Below are 20,411 nucleotides of genomic sequence, written 5' to 3'. Positions count from 1 at the left end.
ACGCTACTATTCTGCTTCATTGTCAATGACCTTCACACTGAACTACCACACCTAAAGCTGGTTCTGTATGCAAATGATATACTGCTCCTACAGTCCAGCAATAACCATATCAACCTTGGAAGCAAGCTATGAAAGGACTTCACCCAATTATGCTCATGGTTCCAGTCTAATAGACTGCTTATTAACCATGAGAAGCCAATTGTTTTGATTTTATTTTTCCATTCCTAGGAAATTACTTAATATCCCTCCAATTCATTACACAGTGCTTACGGGTAACAGTATACCCAACACCAATTAACAGAAATACCTGGACCTAACCCTAGACCCAACCCTCTCCTTTACAAAACACACAGAAATCACTGTCAGTAAAGTCCTTGCTCAATTGAAACTAGGTAGAAAGATCACTCATTTTATTTATATTAAAGCCATCCTTTAGTTAACATCTTCTCTTATCACCTCTTGAGCTTCGCTCTGTGAATGTCTTCGCATCCATGTCTCAAACACGATAGATGTGAGACGACCTGAACATAAACTGATTTTCTTCATTAGAGTGAACACTGCTTTCCACTAAACAAATGTAGTTATTGGTGAAGTATAAAGATTGAAATTTCTGCATTTTTGTTTATATTTGAGGAAGAAACCCAAACCTGCTATGATCTAACTGCAGTGTGTATGGTGTGGGGGAAAATATAGTGCATAAACCGTCATTGGCTTAAAGAATGGACATGCTTGTGAATTTCATGTTTTTATCAAAGCAGGGACAGCAGATGACATTGAATCCATGGGCTTGCTTTCTTTACCTCTGTGATCCTTCTGATAATGCTACATTTTCATTGAAAGTATATCCAGTGTTCCAGATGCAGAGGGTATGAATGAGCTGAATGAGTTGTACTGAGGGAAATTCAAAATATGCAAATCATGTAATGAAAGACTTGAGCCTTCACAACTGTGGTGCTGGGCAGTCTGCATTTTGGGTCTTGGTTTTATTTAAGTCTGCTCTTGTATTGAGAAGGGTTGCATGATAGTCATCCCTTCCCCATGTTAGTGACTCAGTTTTCACTGAGGCCACCAGAATGTGTGACTAAATCCACCCATCTTGCAGTGTATGCACATGCTGTGAGGCTGTGGCGATGCCCTTTTATTGTAGAGTGAAATAGGTTCAGCCCCCCCCCACTTCCCCCACATGGGTTTGTGAGGTTCCACCCATAGAAGTGTTAGAAGTTTGTCAGGTGTAAGCCACATTTGTTCTACTGTGGGACTTTGTGTTTGGAGGTAAATGTTGAGACTGGGATCTGAAAGGCAGCTGTGTCAGGTAACTGCATATGGTTGCAACACATGTTGGAGGGATAGGTTCCTGACCCAGAGACTCCCCAAACTCTGGAATAGACTGACCATACATGTCAAGCAGAGCGCCTCCTTGGCCCTCTTCAAAAGGAACCTTGATGATTGGATGGGAGATAGGAAATTCACCACGGGGATCACATCAGTCGCCCTGTTAGACAGGGGTCCAGGGAAGTAAATATTGTGGGAAGACATATCCAGGGAATTGTTTGGGCTAGGCTTGTATTGGCCTTAGGGTTGATAGCCTAGTACCAACCTATGAACCTATGTAAGGTGAGACTGTGCAGTAGCTTGTCAGATTTTTTCTCAGCTGTGTAATTCCTTACAGTGATGCTGTGGGATATTCTGCAAGTCGTGTTGCCTGTTTACATTAAATTTTCTTGGGTCTTTTCTAACCTTTAACTTCATATATCCATGTTATCCTTTGCATGACATTTTATGATCACATTTTTGTTAGGTTATGCATATTTGTGTTTTATTTTAGCAGTGTTAGTATAACATGCAAACAATGTTTGGAATGTGTCTAGAAAGTTGTCGCCACCATAATTTGGTAAATGCAGTGTTATTGTTAAGGTGGTGTCATGGGTGCTGTCAATTTGACATTGTTACTGTCATATGTGTTGGACAGTTTCATAACCCTGATGCACCTTCCAGAAAAACACTGGGATGATGCATTGTATGCAAGTGGTTTGTTTCTTTAGTTGCTACAGTTTGCTATCACACAGCCTGGTTAATAGAACTGCATTGTAGGCATTATTTTGATTTGGCAAACAAAATTTGATAATAAAAAAAATCTTTTGGTTAAACAGGTGAAACACTGGAGCGATAATGCTGCATATAATTTTTGTTAATAATAAATAGATGATGCAAGTTCCTTACAGACTAGGATTATACTGTTTTAGTGGTCATTTGACAGCTGGTGGAGAGCCTATCCACTATAGCAGTGACTGACATTCAGATGTGTTTTCAAGTGCCCTTTCTTCTTTTAGTCATGCACTTGTTGTGAGCTTGTAATCTCTACTGTCATGTTGCATACTTTGGCAGCTGTAGAAATATGATCTGATCACTGTTAGTCTTCAGTGACTCCAGATGTGGCTTCTTTTTTACTTCCTCTCGCAATGCCTGTCTTCTGAGATTTGGGGATCCTGTAGGATTTTAGGTTAACACTTTTCCCCCAGGTTAGCTGCAGTGCTTTTTGTTTTTAATGAGATTGTCCTATCCAGGAAATTCTGAGAATTTGTGGTGTATAACAGGAACTACTATAACATCTGTTTCTGGGGTGCTTGATAATTTATAACCTGCTTGTATTTGAGCAATGAAAAGTAGCCTCCTGTCCTTACCAGCCTCAGCTTACATACTTGCCAGTGTTTCAGCAATTTCAAGATGTGATTATTTGCTCAGGCTGTTGCTTCCCTGTCTGTCTTTATTTTGTGGCATACATTTTCTGTGACCTCAAATGGTCCCTGTTATTTCATTAAAAGCTTGGTTTCCAAGGAGACTAAGACCAATACTTGCTCACCAACTGGAAACTTTCTATTCCTTGCATTCTTGTTGTATATGCCCTCTTGGGCAGTTTGTGCATTTCCATGTGCTCTTAATATGGACATTATTGTTTCATCTGTCTCGTATATTTAGTGTAATGTTCTAGTACACTTTTAATGAGGCCCCCACACACACACACTCACTCACACACACACACACACACACACACACACACACACACACACACACACACACACACACACACACACACACACACACACACACACACACACCACATAAACACCTGTTTGATGTCTAGTATCTATTTGTGGATGCCTACAGTTTATCAAAAAGACTTCTGTCGACCACTTCTGGTGCCATCTCTGATAGGAAATGAGAGTTTGAGAAGGAGTTGGTACCACTTCTTCCCATCCTCCTTGATGACATCTCTTAACATGGAATTTAGTGTCCTGTTTAAGCATGCCATGTCTGTCAGGATGTGGTAACACTGAGGTTTTCTCTTATTTCACTTTACAGACAAAGGCATAGGCAATCATTTGGTTTAAACATGAGAGCCTGCCCGAATGAATGGGGCATTCAGTTGTATTTTCATAAGAATTTGTGAAGCAATATTAAAGATTTTCCCCTTAATGTGGTAGTTAAGATCATGGGCAAAGTGTGTGTATTCTTTGAAACAAGGCAACAGTGAAAGTGTTCCCTTGTCCAATTGCAAACTATATGTGTAATTTGACTCTCTGTTTAATAAATGGTTTCTTTGTCACTCTATCCAGCTTGCTTTTAATCTTTTATAACAATTTTTTTTTGTTAATGTAAAAAATTCCTTACACTAATGGAACAAAACTTTTGAGTCTTTTGTGTTAGACTGATTCATCAACTTTGTAGTTGGTCTGTAACGGTGTAAACTTGTCACTTATTCACATTTCTCAGTTTTTTTTACATATCCTTTTGGTCCAACCATAAAATATTATATGCTTAACTTGGACAGTTTAGTTTCTGATGAAGTAAATATTGTGGGAAGAAATATCCAGGGAATTGTTATGGCTAGGCTTGTATAGGCCCTAGGGCTGATAGCCTAGTACCAACCTATGAACCTATTACCTAAAATGTAATATGGCCTTCCCTTCCCAGTCTTACACTAAGCCTATAATTCCCACAGGGGTCAATATCACAACGTCGAACTTACAAGGGTTCGATCATTGTAATAGCGAACCCTTATGTCCGAAACCCAACAAAACCGAAAACACAGAACAGCGATTTTTTTCCCAGGGAAAAAAATCGCTATTCCGTAACAAAAAATAAATAACCCTAAACTTAAACTGAAGTGGGGGAGTTCACCACCCACACTCCCGAATGTGGGGGGCACAGCCCCTCACACCTCCCTACTTAAATATACCAACTCTGAGATCACATCACAGTGGAGGAAATAGCAAAGCCCCAAAAATGGCCCAATGATTTATTTCCCTGGGAAAAAAAGTCAATGTGCTATGGCTTTGCCATTTTCCACTTTCAGAATTTATGGTTTGATATTACAACATTCAAACTTGTTTTAGTTTGAAGTTGTAATATAGACCCTTCCCACAGAATACAAGTGGTAGAAAATGAAATCTGAAGGTTTATGCCCCCTTTACTCCATCAATGTAAACTTCTTGAAGGTGCAGTGTGTCTCATACTGAATGACAGAACCACCGATCTCTTTAGTTCATTGACATTCAAAGTACTAAAGCAAGCATATTGCCCCCATTAAAGGACAACAAAGGGATATTCAAGCAGATTGCTCAACCTGCTGTCTCTTTTAGTCCCTGTTAGTTGATACAGCCTCAAAAAATCAGAACCGTAGCTTTAAAAAGTAATCCACTCAAGTGTTTTACCTCTTAGGCTTGCTACCTTTCCATACTGTTTTACTTTCACTTTGAAAACCAAGTTCAAAATCCTCTAGTTGGCTCTTAAATGATGATATCACATCTACCAGAACTCTTGCTGTAGTTACAGGGATGTTTCCTCCACCGAAGTGACGTAATCAATGCCTGATTTGCATGCTCTGTAGAAGAGCCAGTGGACCTCCCACATTGTGAGGTCAGAGCTGCCTTGCCCAGCCCACTTTTAACCTAATAAAAACTAGCTGGTTCTATGCGGAACTATTTTTTATTGTAAGTGTATCCTGTCAAGCGCATTCGTTGGAGGGACTTCTGGAAAGTTTGGATTGCCTGCATCTTCTCCTGCATTTTTGTACTTCATTGGTAACTTAAGTCTTAAGAGCCCCTGTTTGTATGCATTCCTAGTCATGAAATTTAGGGATCCTGAGTTTATCAGTGCATAGTGATATAGTTTATGCTTTCTATTTGTGAGGGTACCTACCATGTGCTTCAGTATTATATGTTGCTGCAAACTTTTCATAGCTTAGCCTAGTTCTTTTGTGTTTGTTTGGTGCTGCTGGGTTATGTCAGAAGAAAAATTCAAACGAGTTGCATCTGCCTCAGGTGATGAAAAACTTCTTTATTAGCAGCTAACCAGATTACACAGCATGTTGGCCAAGATGATCTCCTCTGGTCAACTTGTTTACTGACATCAACTTTTATACTGCAAGAAAAACAACTTTTTGTTACATTTCTGACCGTTGACAGTTGGCTATGAAAAACATATAGGATAAACATGTTTATCACAAATCACCTCAAACCAACAGTTAGTACAGAATGTTCAAAAAGTACAGACTGTTCAGTTCAACAATGGTATCTCAAATTTTCCAGGACACACAGCCTGCTTCAGTAAATTAACTCTTACTCAGCCTTGCGTCCTTATCCCAGGCTTCACCAAGCTATAACCAAATCTCTTTATTCTGAAATGCAGAAAACAGTTATTATTCAGGTTCATAAGCAATGCTGCATTTTGTTCACAGATGAGGCCCATCTTTGATAGGCATATCCCAACAAATAGCATGTTCACTTTGCAAGTAGAGGAAAAAAACACATAAGAGTATGTTTTAAAACTTTTTCTCTTAACATTTCCCCCCTGAAAACACTTTTATTTGTCTTTTTATTTCAGCAATATATGGTAAAAACTAAGTTTTTCTTTGCATACATTACTTCATTGGCAAGACAAACTTTTAAACTTCAAAAACATTTGCAAAGAGTCACATTTCAATGTATTCACTTTCACCAGTCTGTTGCAATTGCTGGTACATCGTCTTCATAACAGCAGTATCAACCAGTCTTTGTAGAAGACCTCTGATACAGGGTATACGACAGCAACCACATACCACCACGATAGCCACAGCGACTCCAACGGACACCAGGAAACTGCTGATGAGATGACTCCATTTTCCAAACCACGCTTGTAGAAAGTCTGTAAAGGGATTATTTACCCCAGAGTTCTCTGTCAATTCTTCGGATAATATTTCCAAACCTTTCAAAGCTCGAGTGATACTTCCATCAGGCACAGTGTTGTTTGGATTATACGTACAACAGAAAGTCCCAAACATCTTGCAAACTCCTCCTTCTTTGGCCAGGAGCATATCCAACACAATTCGATTCTGCCATGCCACCAGCGAAGTGGCCTCCAGTTGTTCAGCAATTCCTTTCAATGCATCTTTGGTATAGTTTACAAAACGCGGCTGGTTATAGTAAATGTAGTTGATCCAGTCCACATTCTTATTAGGTTGAATCCAGACAAAGATGGATGTAAAACCAGCTGCTATTTGGTTTATTGCTTTGTATTCATCAGGTACGCCTCTTGGTACGCCAATGCTATCGATGTAGATACCATTATCGAAGGATTGCTTCGGTGCCTCTCTTTTTCTCCTACTCAACCACTTCGGCTTTATTTCAGGTTCTCTTACGAAACTGCTTGCTGGAACTGGGAAAATGTAGAATGGCAGAATTAACTTTACAAGTGCACAAGTTCCCCTCCAGGGAATCGTAAGCCTTGATCTGAGTTTGTTGTCTCCACATAACCACCATACGTCTGCTAAACTATGAGTTTGGTTCTCCAGAAATGGACTCTCATTGCTATTCACAGTAACATTGCAATAGTTCTGTCCCATATTGCCATAATTCTTCCCTGTGCCATCTCTGGAAATGCACATATATGCACCTGGATAGGAAATCGCTGCAGGCGGTTTCTCAACTTTGCTTATAACTGGAAAATGCTGAGTTTCATTTTTGCATTTATCTTCAGTTTTGTTGAAGAATAATTTCAACAGACACGTTAGGTTACCTTCATCTTGCATCAATGGGACTGTCGCTAGTTGCTGTTTACCATCAGCACAAGAAATACAGTTTTCACGATGTGCTTCTCGGGTACTGTATCTAACCCAAGATAACCATTCATTATGGTGTACGAATCCCGTCTCAAGTAACAATTGTTCTTCTTCTGTGAAGGCAAAATCTACTTTACTTGTCGCATTCTTAAGGCTTTGTACTTTAAGTTGGAGGGTTCCCAAAGGATCAGTTCTAGTTGGAAGAGACACTCCGATTCCATAAACTCCTAAATCACTTTCTTGTGGTGACACAATGGTTATAGTAATTACTTCGGTACCTTGGGAATGCGCAATTTTTATTCTTTGTTGCCTGCTTTTATCTTTCTCTGATATCACTGTACCACTTGTTTCCCATCCATTCACATCTGTTGACCACCAAACATTTGACCAGGACGTGCAGTCTCTATTGCACAAGTATTTTGCACGAGTCAAGAAATTATTATTGTTCCATTTAGAACAATCCAAAATTCCTTCACAAAGTTTCACCTTAAACACAGTAGTAACACCTGTTTGCGCTTGTAGCACCACCATTCCTTTTTCTCTTGCAACTGTTCCTTCTCGTATGGACATATTTACTTTCGCCACCAAAATCATCATCATGTGACAGTTCAAGTACCAGTTGAACATGGTCATCCTCCCTAAGGACTACCTCGTGCCATTGGTTTCTTCACTGGGTTTGAGACGAACTAACCCCTATTGGGCTAATCCCCCTTTGTAGCCAGACTTTGTGCTCAGAGGTCCGGTGGAGTTTGACCAACATCAATGATAGAAGGAAGAGCCTTGAGTTTTTTACAGTGGGTGATATGAATCCACAAAGTCCTCTCAGTGATCTTTACAGCCGTAGGTGTCGAGATTAGTACTTGGTATGGGCCTTCCTACCTGGGGGATGACCAATTCTTTTTCTTCACAATTCGGATCTACCCCCAGTCCCCGGGTGCCACGCTTAACAAGGTTTCATTTCTGGAATCTGCAAAGGAGTCATTGGTTACAAGAGATTTGACATTTAGCAGCTTCTTCATATAATCCGCTAGATCCTCACCCCCCTCACGTTCCGCTGGCAACAATCCTTGCCACTACGGGACGTAATATGGTCTCCCAAACAAAAGTTCAAATGGTGTAAGTCCTTTGTAGGAAGGTGAGATTCGCATATACAGGAGTGCCAAAGGAAGGCACGCAGTCCATGATCTATGTGTTTCTGCCATCAGTTTGCGGAGCTTACTCTTCAAGACACCGTTGTGTCTTTCCACCAGTCCAGCTGATTGGGGATGGTAAGCACAATGATATTTAAGATCAATTTGAAACACTTGACCCAACTTCTGAACAATCTGGTTAACAAAATGAGACCCATTATCACTGTAAATGCGTCTTGGTAAACCAAATCGGGGAATTATTTCTGTAGTCAAAAGCTTTGCTACTGTTTGTGCATTCGGGTGCTTTACTGGAAAAGCTTCTACCCATTTAGAAAAAGCATCAATAATGACTAAACAGAACCTTTTTCCCCCTGAGGGTGTCAATTCAATAAAGTCCATACAGAGTGCATGGAATGGATATGGAGGAGTGGGGAATGCCTGCTGAGACTTTTTAACTCCCCCCTGAGCATGATACTTTGCACATAATAAACAAGATAAACAGAATTGCTTTGCATAAGTTGAAAATCCCTTACACCAAAACACCTTAGACACTATTTGAATCATCGTCTGTACTCCTACATGGGCAGGTCCATGGCTAACCAATGCCGCATACCTAAAAAGGTTTGAGGGTAATACCATTTTGCCATCTGATGCCCTATACAACCCATCCTGTTGAGTGATACCATATTTTACCCAACGACATTTTTCCTTCTGTGTTGTCAATGTTTGCATTACTTTTAGTGTCTCTAAGTCTAAGAGGTGTCTGGGCTCTAAATCATTATCATGTAAAAGCAAATCATTTTCTTGAGCTGCCTTTTTTGCAGCCATATCAGCAAGTGCATTTCCCCTGGAGACAGGATCTTTTCTGTTGGTATGTGCAGAACATTTACATATCACTATCTGAAGTGGTAGTTGCACTGCATCTAACAATTGTAAAATTAAATCTTTGTGATTTACTGGTTTGCCTGTCGCAGTAACCATTCCCCTATTCTTCCATTGTTGAGCGAAAACATGTACAGTGGAGAAAGCATATTGACTATCGGTATAAATTGTCACTTTTTTACCCTCCCCTAAGGTACAAGCTCGAGTCAAAGCCACCAACTCAGCTGCTTGTGCAGAATAAATGTTTGACAATCCTTTTGCCTCCAAAACTTCAGTTTCTGTGGTGACTGCATACCCTAATAGTGTTTTTCCTACAGTGTCCTTCTTTGCTGATCCATCTACAAACAAAACGAGATCAGAATCTACCAACGGAATATCCATTAAATCTGGTCAGGGAAGCACTTTGTCATGAATGCTCTCTAAACAAACATGTGGAGTACCTTCTTCTGGAGTCGGCAAAAGTGTCGCCGGATTAAGAGTAGTACATCTTTCTATGGTCATATGAGGCTGTGTCAGCAGCACTGTCATACATGACAAATGTCGACTAGGAGATATTTATCTTATCTTGCAAAAGTATAGTAGCAACTGAATGTGGAACCCGCAATTGCAATGAGTGAAACAAAACTAATGATGCTGAGGCTTGTACTGTCATGGCAGCTGCAACTACAGCTTGAACACAATGCGGCAATGCCCTTGCAACAGGATCTAATCTGGAGGAGTAGAAAGCTATCGGTCTCTGTTTATCCCCATGTACTTGTACCAGAACCAAAGTCATATATCCTCCCTTACAATCAACCATTTGTATAAACAGCTTAGAATAGTTCGGAAAACCCAAAACAGAGGATCCTGCTATCAATTGCTTAATTCTATTAAATGCCTGTATTGCCGTATTTGTCCACTGTATATCATTTTTAGCTGCCATGGGAGTATCATAGATCAGTGTGGTCAATGGCCCTACTTCCTCAGCATAGTTAGGGATCCAACCTCTACAAAAATTAGTCACACCTAAAAAGGACATCATCTCCCACTTAGTTGTAGGCATAGGTGCCTCAAGAATTGCTTGTTTTCTTTTGTTCTCCAATTGTCTACCTGCCTGCGAAATTAAATAACCCAAGTACTTTACTTGTGTTTTCCACAATTGTAACTTTTCTTTATTTACCTTATGTCCTTGCTCAGCTAAAAAACTAAGAAGGGCAAGGGTATCCTTTCTACAACTTTCCTGCATGGGTGAGGCCAACAAAATATCATCTACATACAACAGAACCTGGCTTCCCTCTGGGGGAACAAACTGAGTTAAATTCGCAGCCATTTCTTGTGCGAATATTGTCGGACTCTCACAATAACCCTGTGGCAATCTGGTGTAGGTGTATCTTTTACCTTGATAAGTGAATGCAAACCAAAATCTACTCTCCTTATGTAGTGGTATGGAGAAAAAAGCATTGCTTATGTCTATGACAGAAAAATATCTGTGCTGAGGTAGTAAATCATTAAGTAATGTATAGGGGTCAGGGACCACCGGTGCTCGTGGGATCACAGCCAAATTAACTGCTTGTAAATCCTGAACCAACCTCCATGACCCATCCGGTTTCTTTATAGGAAACAACGGAGTATTGCAGGGTGAATCTGGGCATTCAACAAGAATTCCTACCTGTTTTAGCTGCTCAGTAACTGGCTTAATTCCTTCCTCTGCTTGTTTACTTAGCAAGTATTGGTGCTTACGAGGTCTAAAACCTGACTTTGGAGTTATGCAAACTTCACCTGCTGTTTTCATCAGTCCTACATCCCCTTTACCTTTTGACCATAAATCTTCCTCTTGAGTTAGAAGGATTTGTCATGCCATTTCTGTTTTGTAATCCCTGAGGTGCACACTTGGTTGTGCCCTAGTCACCCAATTTAATCTTTGTACCTGGATCTGTTGATCTTTCAATTGACTTTCGGACATTGTGTGCCAATTTGTTACCTTTTTCACCAAATCTACCCAATGTGTCCCCCACCGCTTTAGTAATTGAAATATGTGGGCTATAACCTGAGCGATATAAAGAACTCATTTCCTTAGTTAAAGTACAGGTCAATACTGTATTACCTTGCGTATCCCAAAACATATCATTCAAAATTATCCTTGCACGTTTGTGCTTAAAGAATTCTTTTTCAAATTCTTTATCCGGACCAGGGGCCTTCCTGTAGAACATTGTACAATGTAAGTGCGCTGCAACCTGCAGTGACCCGCTCCTAGATTTACTTAAAGCTAGGTTGATCAAATCTGTATCAATTCTCCCCGGCCCGTTTGAAATCAAGTCCTGGCTATACCAGTAAAACAAGTCTTGTACTCCCTGTACCACCAAGCCATCCGCTAACCTTTTCGCCTCAATGCCTTTAGGTGTGGGAATTGCCGCTATCCCAAACAAATGCATCAAATCTCTTCCCAGCAAATTAACTGGACAAACTTTCGATATAATTACCCTACACCTAACAGTTTGGTTTGTTTGCGGATCTGTGAACAATAGAGGATGAGACAGTGGTTCCTTATAGATTTTCCCGCTTGCCGCTTTCACAGGGACAAACTCGTCCATCTCGCAGTTCGGGGGCAGAACTGCTGGACCCAAAAGTGTACACGATGCACCTGAATCACATAAAAAATCCACTTTCTGTCCCTCAACCAAAAACTCTATCATGAGTTTTTGATCTAGATGCATAGCAATACCTAAATTTGCCAGGTTTATGACTTCACAGTCACAATCCTGCCCTTCCTTCTGAGTGTTATGACATTCATCACAGAGAGTGTCTGCCTCATCATCATCACAATCATTCTCATTTTCTTCTTCTCTACAATAATCACAATAATGAATTTGGCGCCTTCCTTTACTATCATATAGTCATGCGGAGCCCTTGTTCGAAAGCTGTGGGGGATGTTGCCACTCTTCAAAGTCGGCAGCGAAGTGCCCACGTCTACCGCACTTAAAACATTTGCCACATTTAAATCTCCCCTCATATTCCTCTGAATGTCCACCCAGTTTATTTAACGTGTCCCATTTCAGGCCCCCACGTTTTTTTTACGCCACTATGATGCCCTTGCCCCCTTTGGTCCTGTACCAAGAATATACCACCATCATCCCCTACTGCTAACACTTGTACTTTCTTTTTCTTTTTTAAATTGAAATGTCGCTCAGCATGCCGTGCATATTCAAACAAAGGTTGCAGTCTACATGTTCTATGATCTACCATATGCTTAGTTATAAAACTACTTATTGGAGCCCTACAACCCTTAAGAAAAGCATTTTTCAATTGCTGTTCATACGAACTATCATTGGTCTGATCCTGCGGAATCATCATTCCACAATGGTTATTGAACAACTTCTGTCAATCTTACAATATAGTGATTTACAGATTCATCATAATTTTGGATGCACTGATTTATTACTGTCCAATCTGCTCTTGGATGCCACTTATCAGAAATTCTCTTCAACAGATCAGTGACTCGCATGTCTAACACCCCAGAATTATGCTTTAATGTAGTGCCGTCATCTGCCTTACATGTCCAAGTACCACAAACTAAGTGCCAATCTGGACCCAGGATTTGTCGCACTACTTGTTCTACTTCTAAACCATTTAGATGATAACTTAAACGCATACCAACTATGTCCTCAGAAAACTTTTGAAAATTAACCTTGGGATGAGGAATACCATCTGTAGCTCGTTTTATATCTTCTCTAGCCCAGGGACGATAAACTAAAATAGTTGGCTCTTGTCCAACATCCCCTGCTTGTGGGTTTGCAACTTGTATTAAGGGAAGAGCTTCTGAGTGGTCAGAAAGTTTAATGGCCCAACGTCCTTGCCCTGCTGGTCCTGACCTTAACTGCATAGGTTGATCTACCTGTTGCAAAGCAACCTTGGGTACTACAGGAATTTGCGGGTAAATTGGAGGGGTCACAATGCTTCCTTGAGCAGCCAATAACCCACCCTGCTGTACAGATCCCACATCTTCAGACTGATATTGAGAAGGTTCTGCCTGTACGGCAGCAGCAATTTCCCCAAACGGTGGGGCAGTTGCCTGCCTTTGTACCGCACAAACTGTATGCTCATCCTCCTTATCTAAAAATAAAGCTACTTTTCCACTTGGCACCAGTGATCCCTTTTGATTTATTTTTTCTTTTTCCTGGCACTGTTTTTCTTTTGTAGCTCGTCTATTTGCTTCTTCTAACCATTTTTGTGCTTGGGGAAATCCCAATTGTCTTTGCTTTTTAGTTCTAGTTCCCGCATCTCTTTTCAAATCTCTAACCAATTTTGCACAGGCATTCTTATTCAGTGTACCATCAAAATCATATCTCAACTTCCACTTTTTCAAAAATGTAACATTATTTTTGTTTAAACCTTTCATATACTTAGCATCAACATTTAAACAGACATCACTCTCACACTTGCAGCAATTCAAACCCATGTTTCCCCTAGATTTCTTATTTTAGGACTGTATCAAAGTTATTTTACAGGGCTTATTATAAAATGGGGCTATCTTAATGGGTGATCCTAACAAAAGAATCTTAACAAGTAATCCTACCCACCCTTAACTAAAAATAAAACCCTTGTCGACAAGGTTAAATTAAATTAAAAGAAAATGTATTTTTCATCCTACCTGAACCAGATGAGACTCCGTTTCCCCTTTTCATTCAAAAACTGTCCCTCAGATAGGGATCAGAGAGCGGCCGGCCTCCTTTCAAGGACAAATCAGTTGGAGGGCTTTCAGTCGAGGGAATCTTAAGATGAGAAACCCTCACCTGCACAGGTTTTTCGGTCTCTCTGTTGGTCTGATCCGTATCTTCATAGAGGTTTCCGGTCCAAAGGACCAAAATGTCAGAAGAAAAATTCAAACGAGTCGCATCTGCCTCAGGTGATGAAAAACTTCTTTATTAGCAGCTAACCATATTACACAGCATGTTGGCCAAGATGATCTCCTCTGGTCAACTTGTTTACTGACATCAACTTTTATACTGCAAGAAAAACAACTTTTTGTTACATTTCTGACCGTTGACAGTTGGCTATGAAACACATATAGGATAAACATGTTTATCACAAATCACCTCAAACCAACAGTTAGTACAGAATGTTCAAGAAGAACAGAATGTTCAGTTCAACAATGGTAGCTCAAATTTTCCAGGACACACAGCCTGCTTCAGTAAATTAACTCTTACTCGGCCTTGCGTCCTTATCCCAGGCTTCACCAAGCTATAACCAAATCTCTTTATTCTGAAATGCAGAAAACAGTTATTATTCAGGTTCATAAGCAATGCTGCATTTTGTTCACAGATGAGGCCCATCTTTGATAGGCATATCCCAACAAATAACATGTTCACTTTGCAAGAAGAGTAAAAAGACAAATAACAGTATGTTTTATAACGTTTTCTCTTAACAGGTTATATTGATGATTATTTGTTACTGCTGTTGCTCAGTTCTGTTTTGTATCTGATGCTGGCATCTTCATTCTCAAATTGACATGTGCGTGTGTGTGTGTGTGTGTGTGTGTGTGTGTGTATGTGTGCGTGTGCGTGTGTGTGTGTGTGTGTGTGCGTGTGTGCTTGTGACTGCAAGCAAGGGGCAAGTGTGTGTGTGTGTGTGTGTGTGTGTGTGTGTGTGTGTGTGTGTGTGTGTGTGTGTGTGTGTGTGTGTGTGTATGTGTGTGTGTGTGTGAATGCAAGCTAGGGGCAAGTGTGTGTGTGTTTATAGTGTATCATTTGTTAGCTATTTAATGAAACAGGAAGAAATAAGTGGGAGTTTGATGCTTTGCAAAGCAGTGATTATTCCCAGTGCTATGGAGTTTGGTTCTAAATTTGACAGGAGGAGTGCAACAAAACAGTCTCCCACTGTAAGGTAGGAAAGACTGACTAGAAAACAGTACATTAGTCTGGTCAACTGCTGTGAGCTGTCAATCACATGCAGATAATGGGTCAAATTAACCTTAGCTCTTTCACAGCTAGGGAAGGTAGGTGTGAAGCGGGAGGGGAGATACCTTGAAGAACTAGATTTCAGCCTTCACAAAAGAAATCAAGTTAGCATTTCTAAGAAGAAAGAGCAATAAAATGCACTTTTCAATTCTGTTCTGTAGCATTTGCACTGCTTGTGTTTGAAGTAGTCATTGAAAAAGAATAAAATTTGAACCAAAAGTAGGTGACTATAACACAACAGTGAATACCTGTAAAATCAGTGCACTAACAGGAGCTTTAGGGAAAAAAGTGGCAGACATGATGCAATTTTTTTGGAGACAGACAATGCATTCTGGGATACTTAGAGGCAGACTAAACAATCAGAATTATTTCAAGATGCCAGACCCCATGTGGTCAGAGTCAGAAATTGCATATAAAAATATCTAAAAAGCTCTAAATAGTCCCAGAGTTGTGTTAAAATGAAGGAAACACCAAACCATGATGAAATAAACATGTGTTTTGAGTCTGTGGGTGCAGTTCTCCTTTAAAGAGGAAACTCCCAATACAAGGGGTTGTATATGAACTGAGAAACTCATAGGATAACTCCTTATCACTTTTACTCCTACCTTTTAAAACTGAAGTTGGTGAAAGAGCCTTTTCAAGATTAGGACTAGTGAGCTGGAACCACTTCCCTTCAAATAAAATATCAAAATTCTAATGTAAGTTTTAAAAAGACCCTTAAGGAACACCCACACTTTATATCTACTTGCAGATGATTTCAAGACAATGGGTAATATTGTAAATCTTAATTGTATTTAATGTCTTTAACAATCTTATATCTGAACATATGTAAATATATTTACACATTGTTTAAATAATTAAGTGTATACTGTCTGTATGTACTCTGTCTTCATGAACCACATTGTTGTCTTATATATGTTCATGCATATAGCATTGTTTAATTTATATTCTGTAGTACTAGAGGTACCCAGGTCACCCACCTGGTTATAACATGGAAGTAAATAACTAACTAACTAAATAAATAAATGGCTATTATGCAGAAATCTAATAGCTCTTTGATCAAAGGACATTTCTTTGGTCCTTATTTCTCCAGCCCTTTAGAGAGTGCACCAATTGGAGGATTGCCCCTGGTGCCAGTTTACCTAACTATTGTTATGCCTGAAGCAGTTCTTAAAGTTCATAAATTCCTGAATCTGTTTCTCCTTCATGTTGATTATGGAAAATGTTTTATTTGTAGTCTCAAATACCACTTGCATTGGCCTCAGTAGTATACATGGTCGATTAACCAACTATACCAAACATATCCTTCTAAAACTATGCAATTAAGCATAGCCACAGGATATGTCCCTGAGTTATAGGAAAATTGACATTGTTATGCCCCTCCATAAAGGGGTCCCTCATCTCAGACTGCAGGGGCTTTAGACCAATCAACCTAAAAAGCACAATTTGCAAAGCCAGGCAACAAAGTCATTTCTGATTTCATAAGCTGTGATATAAAAAAGAATACTGTAGACTTAGACTAACAACAATATAATTTTGTCAAAAGAAGATCATGCCTGCTTAATTTAATAAACTTATTTAAGAAAGTTGCTGGTGTTGTAGATAGCAGTTATGCCATTTGTAAAATATAACTGGACCTAGCCAAGACCTTTGACACTATTCCTCTTGCTGGCATTCCAAGTAAGCTTAAATATTTAAATATTTAAAATGCCAAAATATCTAAACATAGATCCTTATGTTGTAAGGCTGAAGACAAACAGGCTGATGTATAAAGCCCACATAGTTAAAGCAGCAGATGCCATGTCGGAAAGTAAAACTATGGTTTGAGGCACTCATGACATCTCAGTCCTGGGATCTCTCCTGTTCAGTATCTAATTGTTGGATCTCAAAGCCACAAACTAGGACATGTCACTAAATTTGTCAATGGCTGAAACCTGGTATTGTCATTCACTCAGCAGCTGATACCAATAAAAGGCTAAACCATGCAAATCAATGATGTACTAAGAAATGGGCTTCAGTTAAATGCACAAAAATGTAGCATACTCATGTCTGGTAAACAAAACATGACAAGTTACATTATAAATAGCATTTCAATCCAGAATGATATGGCCAACAGATATCTCAGCACCCTTGTAGACTATTTTCCCAGCATGCATCACCAGTTGTCAGGAAACATTTCGGTGTGGATTAGTTAATGAGTAAAGTTATCCCATCCATGTCAAACAAAGTTATCTTACCTCTACACTGCACCCTGAGCAGATGAATCATATAATAGTATGCTCCTATTTGTATGCATCCAAGCACATCACACAGCTACCAAGAATCCAAAGGTTCCTAATTAAAACGATCACCAGACTAATGACCCTGAGTTAGCAAGACAGGCTTGAAACTCTGTCCCTAAACACTGTCTCATATAGACTCCGTTGTAGTAATTTATGCCTACTGTTCTGTGCTATTAATGACTCACCCTTCCTTAATTGCCTATACCTCCAAACAAACAAGACATATTGGAGGGACAAATGGACTACTCAATGTTTCCTAAAAACTGTAATACTCAATATGTGCCTATAAATTCATCCCCATCCTGACATGTTTTCCTTCATGGAGGCATGAAGTGCCCTATGAGGGTGGGTATTAACAAGGACTAACTCTGCCTTATGTACTCTTTCAATCAATAAATGTCCACAGTGGTCTTCAATTTCTCTCTATCTCTCTCTGTCTCACTTTCCTTTTCTGATATTAGTAATTGGAAATGGATAGTCTATGTCCTACTACCATGCAGTTGATGCACCTGTGATCGGTTGCCCTTAGCAAGTGATTGCAGTGCTGATTCAGCCATCTTAAGTCTCATTACTATTGCTAGAGATTACCAAGAACTGCAATATAAGTGCCTGTGATTGTTTGTCATTAGCAACCAATCATAGTACTTCTCCAGCAATTGCTAGTCAAGTAGTTATTTGAGTGGATATTGCTGGGAACTGCAGAGCTGTGGTTCTTCAGAGATGGTTTTCTTTTTGCTGTATTTTTTTAATGCTAGAGGATGCCAGATAAAACTGTGAGCAGTGATAACCGGCTTTGCTTTTTAATTTGCTGTTATCATGATTAACATGGGGGGGGGGTCCTAAAATACCTTTCAACTTCTTTGCTCAATAATTCTAGACATAGCCAAAAATAATGTGGTGGGCATATCAGGCATAATGTGTAAATATTCCTCTAATTCACTACAAAAGATAATAAATCAGGCTTTACATTAACAAATATTAAATTAAACTCTAATGTCTAGAATTACTGACTTGTTTGTAATCTTCACTGATTTACCAAAAAACAAGGGATACGGCAAAATATGAGGCAAAATTGGAGACATTCTGCAAAATCATGGACAACTGAGAGGTGTGGTTATCTGCATATCTCTCAGTTACTTTGCTCAATAATTCTTTACATAGCCAAAACTAATTGCAAACAAAATCTGGGACTTTTTTTTAGTATTAATATGATAAACTTGAAAAGTTAATAGGAAAACAGGTTTTGCATAACCATGCATTTTCTAAACAATAATAAGAAAGCAACTCTAATGTCTGTCATTACTGACTTGTTTATAATCCTCACTGATTTACTAGAAAATCAGTGACAGGGCAAAAAATGAGAGGCAAAAGTAAGAGACATTCTGCAAAAAGCAAGAACACTTAGAAGTATTGCTTCTGCATACTTGTTAATTTCCTTGCTCAAGAATTCTAGACACAGCCAAAGATATATATATATATATATATATATATATATATATATATATATATATATATATATATTTTTTTTTTGGGGGGGGTGGTGGGGTCAAAGACAATTTTAAATATTGCCTTAATTCACTCAAAATGGTAATAGAACAACAAGTTCCAAACAATAAGAATAAAATTTTAATCTCTATAATTAATGATTTTGTCTGAAATCCTCAGGGCATTTACCAGAAAATCACAAATATGAGAAAAAGTTAGGAATGTTCTTCACAACTGACACTTTCAGATAATTGTGCTATTATTGCTTGTCATATGATCCGAATGTATTCCTGATATGAAGCTTACAAAAGCAGCCTTAGACATTCTGTAATTATGATTGCTCTACAACTTGAAACAAAATGCATGCATGAAACAGCATTGCATTTTCTTTTTTCTATGTTTCTTGAAATGATGGAAATTCTGAGTCTACCATTGTTTCCTAGTTTTAAGTTGTCAATGTCTTCTCAATGATTTTCTTTTCTGCTTTGTTTAAAGAAACATACCACTTACTATTTGTTTTCAAGTAGGTCATGGACTGTACTTTCAAGACAGACAGCAAGAAAGTGTGCATAAGTGTATGTGTGTGTTTGTGCACTCGTGCAAAATAAAAAAAATGCTAATTATTTGGATTTTGACATTAGTGTCAGCATAATTTAATATAATTGAGTAACAAAGTTAGAAACCAAATAGTCAATAAAAAATATAGTAAGTACTTTTATATGCTACCTGTACTACTTCTGAAAATACACACACACACACACACACACACACACACACACACACACACACACACACATGCACACACGCGTGCGTGAGTGGGCATGTGCTAGCTGTACTACTTCTGAAAATGCACACGCGCGCACACATACACACACACACACACACACACACACACACACACACACACACACACACACACACACACACACACACACACACACACACACACACACACAAAAACACGTTTTAACACTTTAAATAAACAATGGATTAATGGATTGCATATAGTAACAGCTGAAACAAATAAAGTAACTGGGATGGTATTCATATTTCATGTTGCTCAAACTAGACGCAAGTAATAAATACGAATAATATGTTATAGAAGAAACAGACATTGCCAACACCCTAGCTGACAGGTTCAGTGCAAACACCCCCCCCTCCCCACCAAAAGGGCAAATATCTATCCCAGCAGAGTGCTGCCCCCCTGACATCTCAGATGCTCAGGTAAGAGCTGCCCTCTCCAAAGCAAAAACACAGCATCAATGGGACCAGATGGTGTCCCAGGCTGCGTCCTACATGAACTCCAAGAAGAGCTAAACCCAAACATAAAACTACTGTTCAATCTCAGCCTTACTACAGGATATGTACCCAAAGAGTGGCGTACAGCAACAGTGGTCCCTCTCCACAAAGGTGGTGCCTCAACGGATCCTGGAAACTATTGCCCCATAAGCCTGACTAGCTTGGTCTGCAAAGCTATGGAAAGGATCATCATGGACCTCATAAATAAAGATATTGGGGACCTACAGACACTGGATCCTACCCAGTTTGGCTTTGTTAAGGGAAGATCCTGCCTCTTAAACCTGGTTGATTTCTTTGAAACAGT

Source organism: Protopterus annectens, chromosome 4.part1, assembly GCF_019279795.1.
Source record: "Protopterus annectens isolate FY-2018-M chromosome 4.part1, PAN1.0, whole genome shotgun sequence".
Taxonomy (NCBI): Eukaryota; Metazoa; Chordata; order Ceratodontiformes; family Protopteridae; genus Protopterus; species Protopterus annectens.
The sequence above is the reverse complement of the archived record's forward strand: the minus strand, read 5'-3'. Positions refer to the sequence as shown.